General features: G+C 44.3%; 1 protein-coding gene across 1 annotated transcript in view; it reads right to left on the bottom strand.

Annotated features, from left to right (window-relative positions):
* Positions 1–9468, bottom strand: part of FRS2 (fibroblast growth factor receptor substrate 2) — a 41662-nt gene extending 32194 nt beyond the window's left edge. Inside the window, exon 1 of the mRNA XM_015856144.2 lies at positions 9323–9468. The gene's annotated coding sequence lies outside the window, so the exon portion shown is untranslated. The remainder of the gene's footprint in view (positions 1–9322) is intronic.
* Positions 9469–18980: the final 9512 nt, after the last annotated feature.

Below are 18980 nucleotides of genomic sequence, written 5' to 3'. Positions count from 1 at the left end.
ATGTTTATTTTCTTGAAAATAATTTCATGTACTCACACACTACAGTAGTACATAAAAACTATGTCAGTCAATTTCAAAGTAACTATTCAACATGCAGCACATGGAAGCAAAGATTCTTTTTGTGCACAAGTCTAACACTGCATATTTCATGTACAACATCCCATTAGCTCCAGTACTAAAACTTGTGCTGAAGGCAGAATGTTTCTCCATCTCCAGGGATGGGGCATCCACAGCCTCTCTGAGCAGCCTGTGCCAGCACCTCACCACTCTCATAGTAAAGCACAAAGCCCAGACATCCAACCTAGAACTTCCCTCCTTCAACCATCCATCTCCCCTTGTCCTGCTGTTATCTACCCTTTCAAAGAGTTGACTCCCCTCCTGTTTATAGGCTCCCTTTAGGTACTGGAAGGCTGCAATGAGGTCACCCCACAGCCTTCTCTTCTCCAGGCTGAACAAGCCCAGCTCCCTAAGCCTGTTTTCATAGGAAAGTGCTCCAGTCCTTCAGTTCCTAAGCAGAACCTTAAAAAATATTAAGAGTTACTCAAAATCGTGCTCCAATTTACATATCAATAGGTAAAAGCAGTGGAAGCTATCAGAGGTGTGATGTGAATATAAAACTTGATTTAACTGCCTGACAATTGATTTTTCACGTTTGTTTTTGTGAGCCCTAAAACTTTGATATCTGAGCTGAGACAAAACCAATCCAAAGCTGTTCTAGGCTGAGCTCTGAGGAAGTCAAAGATACTTACGTCCTTTGCAGGGGAGACAAAATGAAGACAGGCTGCACCGCAAATAAGTGTTACTTATTTTAGTGTTAGCAATGAAGAACTCACAAAGAAAAAATGCTAAATATGTACAGTATCAGTAACAAACAGGACTATGCATTACAGGTGACTTAATACATACAAACTCTTCAAGAGAAGTAAACTTCTACTTTGCAGACACGTGAAGTTGTGCTTTACAGGATCAATTCAGAAAGACTTCACAGGACAAGGAACTCTGATGCGGGAAGAAGTAAATATTTATTAAGCAAACAAACTGACACTTATGGATGAAAGTCACAGTAAAAGAAAACACATATGTGAAGGTCAGATGATCCACATTCACTGTAGGCACAGAAAATCCAAGATAAATAACTTAAACTTCAAATTTACTAATAGGAATATTTCAAGATCCTAAGTGGCCGTAAGTATCTGAAAATAACAGCCATAATATATACTTACACTCAAAGAGTCCTACAGAAACTAGAAGCTTATCTAAGTTTCTGGCGTATGTTGTGCCTCTAAGACAAAACAAACACTGCTCCAGAACTGAAGACCTAAAGGAAAATCAGAAAATGCTTTCCCCACTTTTGTTTTCAAAACAGGTTCTGGAACTTGGAGGAGGGGGAATGTAAGCACTGGGTAAGAAAGGTTTGCCCATCTATCTGCCTACCTGAAAAAGGAGGAGAGGGGGCAGGGTGAAAGGAAAATTGTTTCAAGTCTATGTAGCACATTCCCCTCTTCCCTTCCCATATACATTCTTTTCTAGTCCAGTAGCTTTTAAGAATGAAGCATTATCAAGAGTTGCAGGACTGCCTGATTGGCATGTATTACTCAAGATATCTCTAAGCATAGGCCTAACAATATTATAACACTAAATAAATAACACAGAATCATAGAATGGTTTGGGTTGGAAAGGGCCTTTAAGACCATCTAGTTTCAACCCCCTTGCTGTAGGCAGGGATGCCTCCTTCCAGACCAGGCTGCACAAAGGTCCATCCAGCCTGGCCACAAAATTCAGTGCTTAGAGAAGAATTTATTAGGTAACACTAAATATAATGTTAGCTTGTTCATTACTTTTTGAGATGTAAAATGTCCCAGCCAAATGCCTTTTGCTAACAAAGATAAGTGGAATGGCATCCTTCCCAGCCAAACTGCAAACAAAAAGGATGCTTTCTCACTAAAACCAATGTCATGGCCTAAAACATATACTGTAAATGAAGAAAAGAGGCATTCAAATTCACAGGGAGCATCCACACATTTGCTAATTAAATGCTTTTAGGACCCTTAAAGGCCAATAGTTTTTGAGTAAGACCAAAGCCAGCTACACAAACACCACATGGACTGATACAAAACTTTCAGCTTACTTTGGCATTGCTGTTGGTGTACCTAATAAAATTAACACTAGAGCTGCCATTGCTGTTTCATAGTTGTTGCTGTACACATTGATAAGCAATACACAGCCCATGCTCTCAAGGCCTGGAAGGCTACTCAGTGGTCTTAAGGATAAGGAAACACAAGGCAGCTGCTATGACTAAGAAGTGATTCATGACTATTTAATTCTACCATCCTGGAACTTTGCAAAGACAGGTACAGCAAGCTAAAGTAGTTACACTACTGTAATCGCTGTAATTCAAAGCAAAGTCTAAATGATCAATAGGGAAATCGCAAGTCATTTGTGATCCAGCTCTCCATAAGACATGAAGAAATATGTAAGAGACAGGTGGTTTTTCCTATATATTAATAAAGGAAAAGAAAAAAAAAAAAATTGCTTCTGCTGAAACCAACCTTTGCTTTGCAATAAGCATGGCATCCAGTGCTATGTTTATTGCAGATTTAATTCCATTTGTGTGTCATCTAAAGAGAAGCTCCAGACTTAACAGACTTGTCTTGCCCAATAAAACTTCTAAAGTGCAGCAAAGAATATTTACTAACTGAAACCACGTATGAAGGCCACAGAATGTGACAGTGTACTCCCACAGCAAAGTCTAAAACACATCACTAGTGCTTCTTTCCTACTGCAGAGTAAGGAAGTACAGCCATCAGACAAGAGAATGAAATCTGGAAGACATACAGCAGTGTAATTGTTGTAGGTCTGTGTATTTTTATTCATTTACTTTTAATGGAAGTGCATGCATACCCCAGTAGATAAAAGTGTAGTTTATCTGTATAACAGAGACACAGTGGGAGGGTACCCTAATAACCCAAAGTCAGAGATGTAATCATTTTCTCTTGTAGCAGCATTAGCATATATGATAATATATATGCTATCAATTATGTATGATAATACTCAGAAGTTTCCTAAATCAAAGTGGAGGACATGCCGTGGTACATGTAAGTGAAGAGATAAGACTGTGAGTAGCAAGGCAAGGGGAGAGCATGATGTGGAAAGACAAGATGCAGACTGTTCAGACTCAAAGACAACTAACACAGACTTGATGAAGGAAACCAGCAGACAGGCAGACTATTGAAACATCTTCCCAGCTGCACCTTACACCGATGGCAGAGATGTGAGTTTCAAGAGAGGAGGGAGGAGATACAGATACAGGTTTGTTAAGGCCAAAAAAGAAGATGTAATCTTGGGAGATGCTGTTTGGATAAGGAAGAAGGATAGGAATTAAATCTGACTGCGGATTGAAGGAGAAGGGGAAAAAAAGAGGGCAACTCCCTAACTACTGCCCTGGGCGACAGAGGATTACAGTGCTGTCAGCAGCACTGCAGAGAGCAAATGAGTTAAGTTAGAGAGGGATGATAATGAACTCCGAGGCATTCAAAATGTTTATGATAATAAGAAGCACTGCAAGGAAACGCAGGGCTGAATGAAGGCATACAGAGCCACGAAGCTCCACAAAGAAATGTGGTAAGCTAAATCAAGGAGATAAGATGCAACCTTCCCATAAATTCTGCACATGCCAGGATCACAGGAGGACAGAAGATGCCCACAGCAAGCAGCACTGCAGGCCCCTTGTTCCCAAGGAGGGACAAGGCCTCGGCACCCCAGCAACCTTCCACATGTCCTGTCTTCTCCTACTCCCACCAAACTACAGCGGCTCTTAGCTCTTATGCTAAAAGCATAACTGCACTTGGGAAATGTAAATACGAGCTTGGTCTGTTACCATCCCACCTGAGAGATGTGTGATAACTATTCCTGGTACAATTACTGCAGTCACTTAAAAGGAAAGGTTTATTTTATTTTAAATGAAATTATTCATCTAATTACACGCTTTAAACAGTGCTTGAATTTAGGAAAAAAATACAGTCAGATACAAGGCAAAACCTAAGAGGAGCATTATACCCCCTGCTTCTAATGGCTAGTTGAAAAGGCTAAACCTCCTGGGTGACAGCAAGGATTAACGTGAGTTTCAGTATCTTAATAATTAAACAAAACAACAATAACAAATATACAAAAACAAAGAGACAGGGTGTGTGTGCAAAAACCAAATCCAACTTGCAGTCTCCAAGACGTCAGAATACTCGTAACAAACGTCCCTGGAGAAGCAGCCCTCCCCGTGTTTGCTTGGTATCTTAACTTGCCTTTGGTTTCAAAGCCCTGTGCTTGCCAAGAGCTATTCCTTTCAAAACCTCAGGAATTCCATTACTAGTTTTAAGCTAAATTAAAGGAAAATAGAAGCATTCAATGCATGGCAAAAGTATGCACACAGCGTTTGTTGATGCTCATAAATAGACTGAAAAATGTCAACGTCTGAAGGATAACTGCTGCACAGTCAGCTCTGTTTGTGCTGCACAACTATGTAAAAAGCTGCTGTTGTCACCTCAGAAAAGCTCAGCAGAAGAGACGCTGCTATCACAATGGAATACAGTTTGCTCTAGATCATTCACTTTTCACTCAAAGCTTCTATGTAAACCAGAGTTTGTTTTTTCTGCAGAAGACAGTGGGAGTTCCCCATGTAAAGCTGCTGCTTCAACATCTCCGCTTGGGGAAAAGATGGCATCATATGCTAAGGAACAGCAAAACAAGTCAACTCTCTGCCTGCCAAATATCTGACGAATTATGAAACCAACACGTTCTGTCTCAGAAATACGACAAAAGCCTATAAGAATTTTATATTTTCCATCTCATATTGGTGATCTTTCCAATGTTTAGATAACAAACACAGCGTTACCACGATCGTTTTTACTGACTGCCTTACAGTAACGCTGCGATGTCCCCATCTGTACGTCATGCAAATGTCACGTTAATGCACAAGGTAATATCTCAGTCCAAAGAAAATCTGCCTGCAAGACAACTGTCTGATGTGCGGAGGAAAATCCTGGCAGGTAAGAGCCACTTTGTGGTTGCAGGAATTCAGTGGACCTGTTTGATGACGTTTTGCACCTTCCACCAGAAATACGGGAATTCAGGTACCAGCACGCTGCACAGAGGGTCTATTTTCTCCTTGTGAAGGCAGGAAATTAAAGCAACTTTTCACCACTGAGTCAGCACACAGTAACGGGTCAGTGGTTTACAGCAACCGTCACCACCATAGTGATGACAACAGCAGCATCTCAACGCTGCCAGGACCAAAATCATTAGGAAGAGAAGCCAAGGGAAAGAAGTCTGATCCTCTGACTCGAAGTGCTAACGGAGACCCAGTCTCTTCCATATTCAGAGCACAGAGCAGAACTCCTCTCACTTTTCCAGATATGCCAATTGCCCAGTAATCCTCACAAGCATCTCATGTATAAGATTTCTGAATCAGAACTGCCTGAATGGAAAAGGTGTACAACAAAAAAGCAGTAAAGCAAGAAATACCCAAGAGTGGCTTTGATGTAAGAACATACTTCTGAGACCTTTGGTGAAATCTCAGTTCAATAACCTACCAATGCAGAGGTATTCCTACCAACAGCCAGCACTGGATGAGAAGCTTTACAGCAAAAGGAAGGAAATGAGGTTCTGCAAGAGGAGGTGGCAGCTCTGCTAACTGTGGTAGATTCTACAAGTTAAAGCAAAGGCAGCCATGGTGGCAACAGCATGTGCAACCACGTTCTGCTTGCAGTAACCAAGAGGAACACATTATGTAACACAGAACTTCTTTATGGTGAGGGTGACGGAGCACTGGAACAGGCTGCCCAGGGAGGTGGTGGAGTCTCCTTCTCTGGAGATATTCAAGACCCGCCTGGACGCCTACCTGTGTGACGTGGTGTAGGGAACCTGCTTTGGCAGGGGGGTTGGACTCGATGATCTCTAGAGGTCCCTTCCAACCCCTACAATTCTGTGATTCTGTGACTTGTCAACTGAGATCCAGGTGAAAAGTTTGGGGATTATCCTGGGCCACCTGAGTGTGAGCAGCACAGTAAGAACAGCTCACATGGCAAGAACTTCAGTGCACTCCAGATGGATGCGAAAGCGTTTCAGAAGAACAAATAGGACATGAAACTAAAGGATTCAGAAACAAGGGAAGGAAATAGTAATCACAACAACACTTCCGCTAATTAGGAAAGAATACATACAGTCATTCTCAAACATGCAATAATCATGACATTGTGTTGTATAAACATCAGAAGAAAAGCTATTAGTTCTCTTATTAAAGCGATTTCAAGCCTGAGGGAAAGACTGAAATTCTAGAGAATCACATGGCTCCAGGAAAATGGGCTTTAACAAAGAGCCAACTCAATCAGCTGCTGTGATTGCTGCCACCCAGACTGAGACAGTGAAGAGGAATCTGAAGAGAGTGCTTTAATGGAGAATGCTTGACATGCGCACCCACACAAACGGATGCTTACACACTTACATGAGGAACAACTACACACCAGTTTATAATCTGTTCAGGTCTGAAATGAAAGTTTACATATAGCTCTGATTACACAGAAAGGGCAACAACAACAACAGAAAGAAAAAAGAAAGCGATGCTTAAGAGTGGACGAGGCAAAGTCTGTTATGTTATACCTGCTCCTGTACCACTTCTGCTCAACTGATAAAACACCTGCCTATGCTGCATGGAATTACACCTCTGGACAGCAGTTTTCAACTGTCTGAAGCCAACAGCATTAAGTCTCAGGTCAGCCTCAGCATTTTCATCCTTTGTTGTTACCGTCATTCAATTTACTTATTATTGCAGAACATCACGCAGGTTTCTTTGCACATACTGGTAACTATCTTCTTTTCTCAGTCTTTATGTTTAAAAGCTCAATGCACACACACAACAAATTCATTGTCTCAAAAATCCGACAGATGAACAGCAGTTATAAGACTCCTCACTTAAAATCCCTTCAAAATGCACACTGAAATCATAGTCGCACTGCCACAGATTAAAGGATCTCAGATTTTAAGCATGCTGACAAACCACAACCAAACGATGCATCCAGACCCTCCGTGCTCAACCCAAGCTCAGCTTCACCAAAGTCAGCCAGGATCAAGCACACTCCAGGCTGGCACAACTCATCCCCATTGCCAGAAGCAACCTGTTCCCCTCACACCCCATTGGGTGCACCTCGACCCAGTGCTGCACAGGCACCGGCCTGTGCCTAGGAGCTTGAGAGCAAAGAGGACCAACTGTATCCTCCTGTGGTGGAGATGGTCCATGACAGCAACACATTCACACGAAGTAGTTGAGTCCCAGCTGAAGTCCCACAGTGCTGGCTACAGGTCAAGGCCCAGGCAGCCCTGCTCTTCCCCTCAAGCACGTGAGTCCCACCACCACTTTCACAAAACACCCCGTCCCTACCTCACAAGGATCCAGCCCAGAGCATCATCAACCAAAAGACACAGAACGAATCATAGAATGGTTTGGGCTGGAAGGGACCGATCCATATCCAACCTCCTGACGTGGGTAGGGTTGCCATCCACTAGATCCAGCTGCCCAGGGCCCCATCCAACTTGGCTTCAAACACCTCAAGGATGGAGAATCCCCAGCTCCTCTGGGCACCCTACAGAACAAGCCACTTGCCGTCACCAGCCCAGCTCCACAAGCTGGCACTCCCAGCACAAGGGGTAACCAGGGGCAGGCTGAAAGCAGAACATCCAGTCTTAATCCACAGCTGATGCTGCAAAGTGCACCTGTGTACCGCCCTATTTTACATTTCAATTTGCCACAGCAGCTCAGCGTGATGATTCTAATACATTTCTTTTGGAGTTCAAACGTCAGCAGCCTTGTAAACCGCTCTGCTGAGGAATGAATTTCAGACGCCACTCAAAGAACTGTACTGCTCAAACTGTGAGACTCAGGGCTCATAGAAGTGAATAGTGCTGACTGCAGGATCAGATCCCCTACTAAGCATGGACATCGCTGCTTTCAAGGTGATCTTCGAGAAGTAAATTATTATAAGTAGTAGTGCACACTGACTGCGAGAAATAACCTTGCAAACCTACAAGCAATTACATTTATTACTGCATTGGTAGATTGAAAAGGGAATCGTGAACAATTAATTTTGACTACAGCCAACCACCAGCATTCGAGACAAGACACTGAACTGGAAAGTGAGCAAAAAGCTGCTTAACCAAATATAAATACAACCACTGGGACATTGTTTCAACAAGCATTTTCAAAGCATTCTTGATACGTAGGCAAATAAACCCAGGGCTTCTCAGTCAAGAAATAACGTTCTTAATCACTTTCCATTTGTGATGCAGGGAATATTTTTGGACCTGAACTGGTGACTCACACTGATATCAATGCACATTTGTCTTGAAGCAGGCTCCAACACCGCCCGCAGGATGGCTGTGCTGCTCAGACACACTTGTAAACTGAGGGAAACAGCCAGGGAGCCTCGCTGGCAGTTCTGCTGATCCAGACAAACAAACAGATCTGAATCTGGATTTACTGGATCTGAATGTTTCTTCATATCGACCCGCTTCTAAAGCAGAGATGAATCTTAGGGAAATTAGGTTTTTGTTCTTTTAAATACAAAAGTACTGCAGAGCCAGCAGTATGGACTGAATGAGAGTCATCATACAGAATGATTTATCACTAACACTGTTAAAGCAAGATACAATACGGCTGTGCTTTCTCATTATGCTAAATGTCACTTTGTCACTAGCACTATAAGTAAAATAAAAAGCTAAGAGACAGCACGGTGTCATCTCTTACCAACTGCCCAACATCATCCTAACCTCTTCTCACCATCACCACCCCTCGTGCTTTGATGCTGAGCAGGACACGGAGACCATGAAGCCAAGAAAGCGTCTCTGTCTCACCACGGCTCGGGCAGAGAACCGATGCAGAGCGGTGCCCAAACCCCTTCCGACCTCCGTGATCCCCCACATCCACATCGCAGAGAGCCGGGAGCAGCGGCCCAGCTTGACAGCTGGCCATGTCCGACCCGTGGCACCGTGCAGGCCGGGCGGGCACGGCCGCTCCCGCATTCCGCTCCTGCCCCCGGCAGCCCCCACCGCCAGCCCGGCCCGGCCGCCTCCGCTTTTGTTCCGACCCCGCTCCCTCCGTCCGTCCCCTCCCGCCCGCGGTTCCCGGCCGCAGTCCCGCCCGCCCGCGTCGCCCCGCCGGCCCCGCACACTCCGGCGGGGAAGGAGCGCGGCCCCGGCCGCGGGGCAGGGGCGAGGGGAGCCGGCCGGGCGCCCCGCGAGGCGAGGCCGGGACGGGGACGGGAGCGGCGCCCGCACCCACCTCCGCCATGAGCCCGCGCCGGCCGCCGAGCCCGGGGCCGGGCCGCCTACCACGGGCGAGAGGCGGCCCCGCGTCCGCGGCGGGGAACGGCGGCGCCTCCCGACAGCGGCGGCGACAGGGCCTCGCTCTGGGCCGGACTCAGCCGCACAGCTTCCGGAGCACGGCGGGAACGCCTTCCGGGGCGGCACGGCCCCGCCGAGCCCCGCTCGGGCTCCTCACCGCTCCGTGTGGGTCCCTCAGACGGTGCCGGCTCACAGGCCGACGGGCGCGGCGGACACGGGGCGAGGCGGCTTCGTAGTCAGCGGTTGAACGTGAATGTCCGTTGTCTCTTTGACAGTTCAGTTCTCCATCTTCTATTGGTTGCTGGTCCTATCTACAGTCATTTTTCATCATCCCAGACTGAGATGACTGCTCGTCCATTGAGATGCGCTATAGATGCCATTCTTTTGAAGACTGCTTGCAACTGTCTACAAATTATGAACCAACGTTGCTTTAAGTCACAGAATCACAGAATGACCCGGGTTGGAAGGAACCTCAAGGATCATGTAGTTCCAACCCCCTGCCTGGCAGGGCCACCAAACATACACCTTTACTAGATCAGGTTGCCCAGGGCCCCGTCCAACCTGGTCTTGAACACCTCCAAGTTCTTTGATGGCATTTTCAGTTCTGTTCTACATCACTCGGAACTTCCTTTTAATCAGCTTTGAAAGCAGAGACAACTTCTGTACACTGTAAGATTTATCATGGAATTTGGCCTTAGATTATTGCCCTTGCCTGTAAGCTACTTTAAAAATTAAAGACTATTCAGTTCTGTAATCAAGAGAGCAGCCCAACCGTATGTGAACTGTTATCAGTAGATTTATCTCATTAATAAAGTTTTGCCTTACTCATATTCTTAACTCCTGGGTCTGACAAAGAAGGAACTCTGAGGGGATGGAATGCCAGATTGCATTTCTGGAGTGTCCTTTGGATTCCATCCCATTTCACGTCTCCTCTAGTGGGCAGCCCTTTCTGATCAGCAAGAGTTGTGTACACTTCAGCATCAATACTGATCAAAGCCTTGGAGATGGATACCAGTTTCCATCCTAAATGTTTCAGCTACACACTGAAACATAACAGGCACCACCTAACTCAGCTGTAGGTGAGGGCTGTTATATAATGGTTCCTTTCAGGGTTTGTGACTCAGCAGCAAAAGCATGTTCCTGGCTGAAGTGTGGTACAGCATCTCGCTCTCTTTCTCTGTTGTAAGATGCTACCTAGGAGTGGAGTTTTATTCTATCAGTTCCAAAGTCCATTTGACACTAACAAAAACTTATTAAAAACCAAAAAAACAAAAAACTCTATAGCAAACATTTCAGGAGCTGGAAAACAGATTTATAAAGAGAGAGAGCGGGACTTATTGTGTTAGCTGAACAGAGCAACACTGGTCACATTCTGCCTCTCCTCATGTGTGGCATGCTAAGTAGAATGACCCTTTGTATGTCAAATCAAGAAGTTGTTGTTTTCACAGTCAAACAAAGCCCTTGCATACAGTAATGGCCATGTAGCAGCCTCTTATGGCCCGATCTGCTCTTCTTCAGAAAAAATCCTATCCCCAGGGAGTTCATACTATTTTTTTTTTTCAGAAGAATGAAACTGAGCCAATAATTTAAACCAGTGGCTCACTGCTTCATTAATAATTTCATCATTAGTTACATTGTCAACATTTCAGTTAAAAATGAAAGAGAGAGAGAGAGAGAGAGAGAAAGAAAGGGAAGGGAAGGGAAGGGAAGGGAAGGGAAGGGGAGGGGGGAAGGAAGGAAGGGAAGGGAAGGAAAGGAAGGAAGGAAGGGAAGGGAAGAAGGGAAGGGAGGCAGGGAAGGGAAGAGAAGGAGCGAAGGGAAGAAAGGAAGGGAGGAAGGGAGGGAAGGGAAGGGAGGGAAGGGAAGGAGAGGGAAGAAAGAAAGAAAGAAAGAAAGAAAGAAAGAAAGAAAAAGAAAGAAAGAAAAAAGAAAGAAAGAAAGAAAAAAAGAAAGAAAAAAGAAAGAAAAGAAAGAAAGAAAGAAAGAAAGAAAGAAAGAAAGAAAGAGAAAGAAAGAAAGAAGAAAAGAAAGAGAAAGAAAGGAAAAAGAAAGAGAGAGGAAAGAAAGGAAGGAAGTGAAGGAGGAAGGAAGGAAGGAAGGAGAAGGAAGGGGTAAGGAAGGAAGGAAAAGGAAGGAAGAAAGGAAGAGGAAGGAAGGGGAAGGAAGGAAGGAAGGAAGGAAGGAAGGAAGGAAGGAAGGAAGAAGAAAAGGAAAAAGGAAGGAAGGAAGGAAGGAAGGAAGGAAGGAAGGAAGGAAGGAAGGAAGGAAGGAAGGAAGGAAAGAAGGATAAGAAAGAAAGAAAGAAAGAAAGAAAGAAAGAAAGAAAGAAAGAAAGAAAGAAAGAAAGAAAGAAAGAAAGAAAGAAAGAAAGAAAGAAAGACATTGCTTCTGTACAGTTTAATTCACACAATGAAACCCCTCCTGAAGTGACTGCTGGAATCTGACAGATCTTCTGTACTTATTCCTGTCACATCTGGGGAAGAGTGGGGTAGGAATTACACAGATCATTGTTGGTATTGCAGTGGGTTTTTCCTCAGATTGGCTTCATCTTGTACACTTGTACCTCTATGTACCTCTGATATGGTTAGAGGATACATGAGCTCTAAGTAATGTGCTGTGATGGAGATGACACTTGCTGTGTGTATTGATCTATACAATTTCACAGAATCATAGAATCATTACAGTTGGAAAAGACCACTAAGCTCATGAAATCCCAGCACCACCATGCTGACTAAACCATGATCCTCAGTGCCACGTTCACTCTTTTCTTGAACACCTCCATGGATGCTGACTCACCACCTCCCTGGGCAGCCTGGTTCAATGCTCTTTTGGAGAATACCAAACTTGAACCTCCGCTGGCACAACAGGAGACCATTCCCTCTCATCCTACTGCTGTTACATGGAAGAAGAGGCCGCCCCCCACCTTGGCACAACCTCCTTTCAGGTCATAGTGGAGAATGATCTGCTCTCCTTTGAGCCTTCTTCCTCCAGAGCAAACAATCCCAGTGAGTAGCAAAAGCATAATTTTCATCTCAGGTATTTTCTCTGACCTTATTTTAGGCTAAGCTTGATGGCTGAGATTTTATGTGTTTTCCTCCTTCAGATGCTGGATACTTAGTCCCTTGCCCATTTGAACACTGGAAGTCTCAAAGACATTATTACTGTGAGTGAAGCTGCCTCTTGGGCCTCCCAAGTTCTACAAATTCAGCTTGCTTCACAAGTGAACGTTCTGCTTAACTGAATTGAACTGTTTTCATTTCCCCCCAACAAAGGCTGCCACATGCAGCTCCTGTAACTTCTTGCTGGCTGCTTCCCAAGGAGCAGCACCAATGTGCTGACTGCAGAATGTGTGCACGGCTGTTTCCAACTAGTCCACGATAACCAACTGGGATGTAAATCTAATTCAAGCCAAAAAAAAAAAGCTACACTATGTCGCAATAACATTTGAGAACAGATTTTGTCAGATGAAAGCAAGGAAATTCCGTGTGAAGACTGCTGCTATGCCCTTCAATCCCCCCATGGTGCTGCAGAGTTTCAGGGCCTCAGAGATGTGCACATTTAACTATGAAGTTTGTACAAAACAGCATTTGAAGAGCATCAACACAATGTCAGACTTTTAAAAATGAGGCAACTTGTGCAACTGCAAATGGGCTCCTTTGTGAGCACGAAGCAGAGGGAATTAACCACATGTAATAACGCTCAGTTTTTGCAGTTTGGAAACCTTTCCTCAATCAGGACATGGAATGGATGCCTCTCACAGGAAAAGGCAGCTGGTTATTTTAAATCTCTGCATGCAGCATGTGCCCTTTGCCTTATTTATTTATTCGTTCAGTGAGTAACTACTTTGGTATTCTTAGGGCATTTGTCATTGTATTAGTTGATATGTCATTAGCATTAGTGGGATTATTTCTGCATTCTGTCTTCCAGTGGAAGAGTTATCGCTGCATGTTACTTACAGGGGAGCATGGGCGAGGTGTGGGGGGGCCTTGGTGCTGCGTAGCTCAGTGTTGTGGCACTGATCATTAAAAGATTGTCCTTCTTAGTGGAGTTGGTGGGTCTCAGTCCATGTTTCCCACATGGAATGTGGTGAAGGCAGCTGGAGGAATGGGATCACATGGGATCCAAACAAGAAGCTGGCTCAGCTTCTCCCTGCAAGAGACTGATGACGTTTGTGTGACTTCAGGCACAGCACTTGGATTCAGTGCCAAGGAATCTTGGAATATAGTGCTCTGTTGCATCCCGTGAGCAGGTACGGTGGCTGCTCCTGGAAAACTGGCAGAGGGACAGTGCACGTTTGCCTTAGCTGCTAATTTGGGAGTCTGTGAACTCTGGGTTAGGACCACACTGCAAACTCACGGTGAAGATGCTGACAAATGGTCCATTTTACCAACTTCACTGTAAGGGAGGTGTTTCAATGCAGAATGGACTGGTAAGTACAGCTGCAACGTTTACAGTGTCTTTCTTGATACCCTCAAAAGTAAAACTGAGTAGCAAAGAGCTGCATTGCATAGGGTGGAGTTCACTTCAGCACATTAGGTGTTTATGGGTACTCCTTTATACGAGACATGGATTTGAGGGGTAGGAGAAACCTTCCTTTTCCTATGGTTTGATAATTAGAAAACACAAAACTTAGGCTACCGGGGTTTGGTTTCATCCTCTAGCTGTGAAAATATCAGCTCATATTTTCCTTCACCTGCTATAACAACTATACAGTTATTACTGCTTCCTTAAACCTACCCAATGACATTATCCGGTTGTGACTATGCCAGACCCTTAGGAGCAGGATTGGGTTGCTGGGAAGTACATACTGAAGCAGTCACTGAAATGAGAATTCGTGGAATGTAAGCACCTCATGGCTGGAAAGCAGCTGGGTGAGTGTTTAAGGATCATTAATGTTCACTTTCAGTATTGGAGACCTTCTTAGTGATGTAGTTTTGTCTCAGGTCAAAGCAGCAGATCAGTGACAGGGAGCTGGGGTGAGGCTCTGGCATATAGCCAGACACGTCAGACCGTGGAAAAATCAACATGGTTTTTTGTAGACAGAAAAAGCTTTGTCATTATGAAGCCCTTTGACAAAATGAACAAACTGATAAACCAGGGTGATAAAGTGACTTCAAAAGAGCTTTTGGCACAGTTCCACGCCAATGCTGCTAAAGAAAACTAGCAGTCGTGGGTTCAGAGGGAGGGCTGCCTTGTGGATTGGTAACCAGCTGAAGGAGAAGAGTTAACGGGAAGCAGTAAATAGTCATTTTTTACACTGCGGGAAAGGTACGATCAGACTCCCACAAGGATTCGTGCTGGGACCTGCACTGGTTGGCATGTTCAAAATGGTCTTGGAAGGAGAGCGAGTAAGGAAGCAGCACAGTTTGCTGCTGATGCAGAATGCCTTATAGTAGAGGAACATAAAGTTGACAGAGAGGAGCTTTGGAAGGATCCCATCCTGCTGAGCTTGGGTGTGAAACTAGAGGCTGAAATTCAGTCTCAGTAAATGCAAAGAGATGCGTACGAGCAAAGCCAGTCTTAATTATGAGTGTGTAGTTCTACAAGTGATACTATTGCAGAGGAAGGAGTTCTTAGGTGTCTCTGTAGATGGTTCTTTGGAAACTTCATTGCCAGCCCCAAGTAAAGAAAAAAATATCAGGAATTATTTTGAAGGGATGACTGAATGGAGCGGAAAGTGTTGTGATATCTCTGCGGGGATCAGCTGTATGGCTACAGCTAGAAAACAGCATAAACTTGGTTTATGAATACAGCATAGGCAATGGTTTCTGTTTAATACAAGATTACCAGCACTGGAACTTTTCAGATTGAAGAAGACCAAGTGGACAATGCCTGGGTGATTGAGGGAAAGCAACTGAATAATGGAGAGAAGGTAGGGAGCTGTCGCAAACTTTGAGCAAGTAGTAATAGGAAATAACAGACAACTGGTTTAGAGCAACAGAGAGGCAGTGCCTTTTGCGGATGCTCCAGAATCTGAGTGTGGATCTTGGCTTCCAGAATGTAAAGGCTAAAACTATCATTGCTTTAAAGAAAGGATTAGACTCAAAGGTGCTGTTGGCAGCTGGCAGATGGAACAAGGCAAGGGAAATACTGCTCATGTATGGAGCTGTTTTTATTTTAGTTTTTACTATAAAGGTAGTCAAGTATTGGAAGAAGTTGCCCAGAGTTGTGCAGCTGATACTCTGGCAGATATTCCAAGCTTGGCCGGACATGGTCCTGAGCAGTCTGTCCTGCTGCCCAGCCCTGCTTTGAGCAGCTGTGTGACTCCATACCCTATGTTCATGGATAGAAGTAGAGTACTTTTGGTCTAGGTTAACTGATCCATGTAAAGCGTAAGAACACAGTGGGGATAAGGCACTCTGGTGTACCATTAGTTAGACACAGTGATGGGGGAAGGGCATAGCATGCGCTGCCATGGCACTTAATGCACTTGTGCGAGCACACATTTTCCACTTCTGGATCAAGAAGGCATGTGAAAAGATGTTCTTCATCTTCATTTCCCTAACTAGGGTTAGTGCTTCTTAGCATCTAGGTTAAGATTTTTGGGTGATAAGATAGCCCTGTGCTCTTTGTGACTGTTTATGTTCAGCAACTGGCATGCATAGCATGAACAAACAATATACACGACGAAAATACTCCAAACTGCCCATCACTGCTTTCCCTTCTAATAAGAACATTACTGTGTAAGATGCAGACCATGCTACAGCTCTGCAGCTGAACTCTGTGTATTCACATGCAACAGTCATGGAAGAAGCTGAGGTCTATAGCTTTAAAGAACAAATGCACCTTAATTTTTATTCAGGCCTGCCTGCAATTAAGCTGTAGGGTTTGCATGTCTGCTAGTCTATATGTGGGTAGAAAGGCAGTGAGGTTAAGATAATAGTCTTAAAATGTATTCTCAGAAAACATTTAAAACCACAGCAGGGTGTGATTGTATGCAAATAAGTATTTTTGCAATAGCAGATTAAGCACCTAATGGAATTTGTATGGAAAGCTGCATGCTTGTACATGATGCAAAGTATGATTAAGCACCGGTGTGTGGAGTTTTTGCCTTTGGTTAAAAAAAAAAAAAATTAAGGCTCATTTAAATCAATCATTGGCTTTCTCAGTCTTTATACAGCATGAGCTCTAAGATATGAATGGTGATTATAAGAGAGAAAATGTTAAAAATAACATATTTTTTTCCCCCTGGGTCTGCATCCTTAGAGCATATGTCCTGCTCTGGCTGCTAGTCCAGAAAGAGCATTGCACTTGTGGAAGGTCTCTGCTGTAGGATGGCAACACAGAGGATCTGTAACAGAGAGAAAACAGTCTTACTAGCACAGCTGTTCTGGTGTGCATTTAGTCATCAGCTTACAGTTACAGAGTGTCTTACAAAGTGGTTTTTATCTGACCCCCTAGAGCACCTTTTTGATGCTTTTCATATATGGATGGACTAATCATTCCAGGTTCTGGGTCTGCTGTGTTATTATTTTTCATGCTCAGAGATTGTTAAGATGTCTGAGATGCAGCAAAATCAGATCTAAACGTGTTTGTTTCCATCCAGTATTTTTCCTATCTGTGTAGAACAGATATATCCACTTGTTTGAGTTCATCTTGATGTAAATATTGAAGTAACTTGGCCCCACGCTGCCGTCGTGCGGTTTGCGTGGGGAAGAAATGCAAGAAATCAAAGCTTCTCCTAAGAAGTCAAATTGTCAGGTTGAAAACCAGCAAAATGTGCTCTCCTTCTGCCTTCCCAAGCAGCTCTGCCTGCTCAGCAATAAATGCGCAGAGGGAATCCGAGCTCACCCTGGCAGGGCTATTCTCCTTTCCTGCCTCTTCATCATAATTTGTTAGTGAAAGCAGTGGTCAGAGAAAGTGCAAGATCAGCAGTTCTGAGCACTGGTGCTCCAGGCTTTGCTCTCCTTCATCCCACATTCTCTGAAAGCACAACTTGAATTGAGTGGAGAGCTGAGCATTGGGATTGAGAGAGACAGAAGAAAGCTGGAGGACTGTGGAGGATCCCACTGGGCCTTCTGCTGAAGGGTCCCACCCTGCTTGAGGGAGAACTCCATTTCTGAAATCACTGCCAGGCTGCTGGTCGGAGCCTGATGTCCTAAGAGAAGAAAAATATCGATGTCATTATTTATCCCCACTGGGTAAGGAGGAGGCTCCTTCAAGAAAGAGAGGACCTCCAAACCAGTGTGAGCAGAAACTGCTTTGTGAAGGCAATGGGCCGTCCCATGAGAGCAACTGCTCCAGCCCCTGTAGGATAACACTGGGCATGCTACCTCTGAGGAGGCACACAACAAGAATGGATGAAGCATGGCAAAGCAGAATTATTGGTAATAGGGTGTAAAGGTTCTTGTGCAGTGTCTCATTTTCAACTACTGTATTATTTTTCAGGTTTAGAACTGCCAAAATTAGCACATGAAGCTGCTATAAGCAAACTACGTAATTGCTTGAAACATGGGAAATAAAAGTAGACTTGGTAATTTAATGGTATTTTAAGTAATAACTATTTTAACAGAAATAATTATATTTCCCTTCAATTACTCATAACAACATAGATTTTAAGCCAAATCAGGAACGGGATCAAAATATATACCAGCATCATTCTTGTATATAGAAAAAAATGTGTGCAGGAGAACCTGGAGGATGGAGACCATGGAATTGTTCCCGGGGTAGCCTGGCTCAGGTGGGGCCAGCTAACTGCTATAGGGACATGCTCGGCCCTTCTGTTTGTTCATCCATGCTGCCTCGTAGCAGGAGGAGAGCAGGATGACAGAACAGCTTTTGCTTTAACGAGACATGAAAAAAATGACTTGCTTTTAAATTAAAGAGCCCTAAAGAAATAGAATCATAGAGTTCTTTGAGTTGGAAGGGGCATTTAAAGTTCATCTAAGCCCAACTCCCCTGCAATGAGCAGGAACACCTACAGCTATATCAGGTTGCTCAGGGCCCCCCCAGCATGACTTTGAATGCATCCATGAATGGGGCATCTACCACCTCTGTGGGCAACATGGTCCAGTGCCTCACCACTCTTATTGTGAAAAACTTTGTCCTTGTATCCAATCTAAATCTCCCCTCTGTTAGCCTGAAGCCATTTCCCCTCATTCTATCACAACAATCTCTACTGAAGAGTCTGTCCCTTTCTTTCTTATAGCTCTCTTTTAGATACTGACAGGCTACCCTCAGGTCTCCCCAGAACCTTCTCTTCCCCAGGCTGAACAGCCTCAGCTCCCTCATACTCTGTTGCCCCAGAAGGATTTGAACCGCACTAAATGCTTCTTCAGATCAAAGTGAGCGAAGCTGATAACCTTAGAGCCGAAGGACACCACTTACAGCTCAAACATAGCTGTGCAATTTATTACCCCACCCATCCTATATTGACCATTTAGCTTGCAGTCTCCAGGCCTGGAACCGTGCCTGCATGCTTTGCATGTGCACCATGCAGCATTCTCAGGGTGCTTTATAAATAATAATAGAGCAGCAGAGGAGGGAATTGTTCCCAGTGGAGCAATCCACAACTGAGCGAACCTTTCAGATACTATGGAACAAAGCCAGCATTACTTCAAAAACTTTGTTTTTTTTAAAGACAAAGTCAGTCAAAT

Source organism: Coturnix japonica, chromosome 1, assembly GCF_001577835.2.
Source record: "Coturnix japonica isolate 7356 chromosome 1, Coturnix japonica 2.1, whole genome shotgun sequence".
Taxonomy (NCBI): Eukaryota; Metazoa; Chordata; class Aves; order Galliformes; family Phasianidae; genus Coturnix; species Coturnix japonica.
The sequence above is the reverse complement of the archived record's forward strand: the minus strand, read 5'-3'. Positions and strand labels throughout refer to the sequence as shown.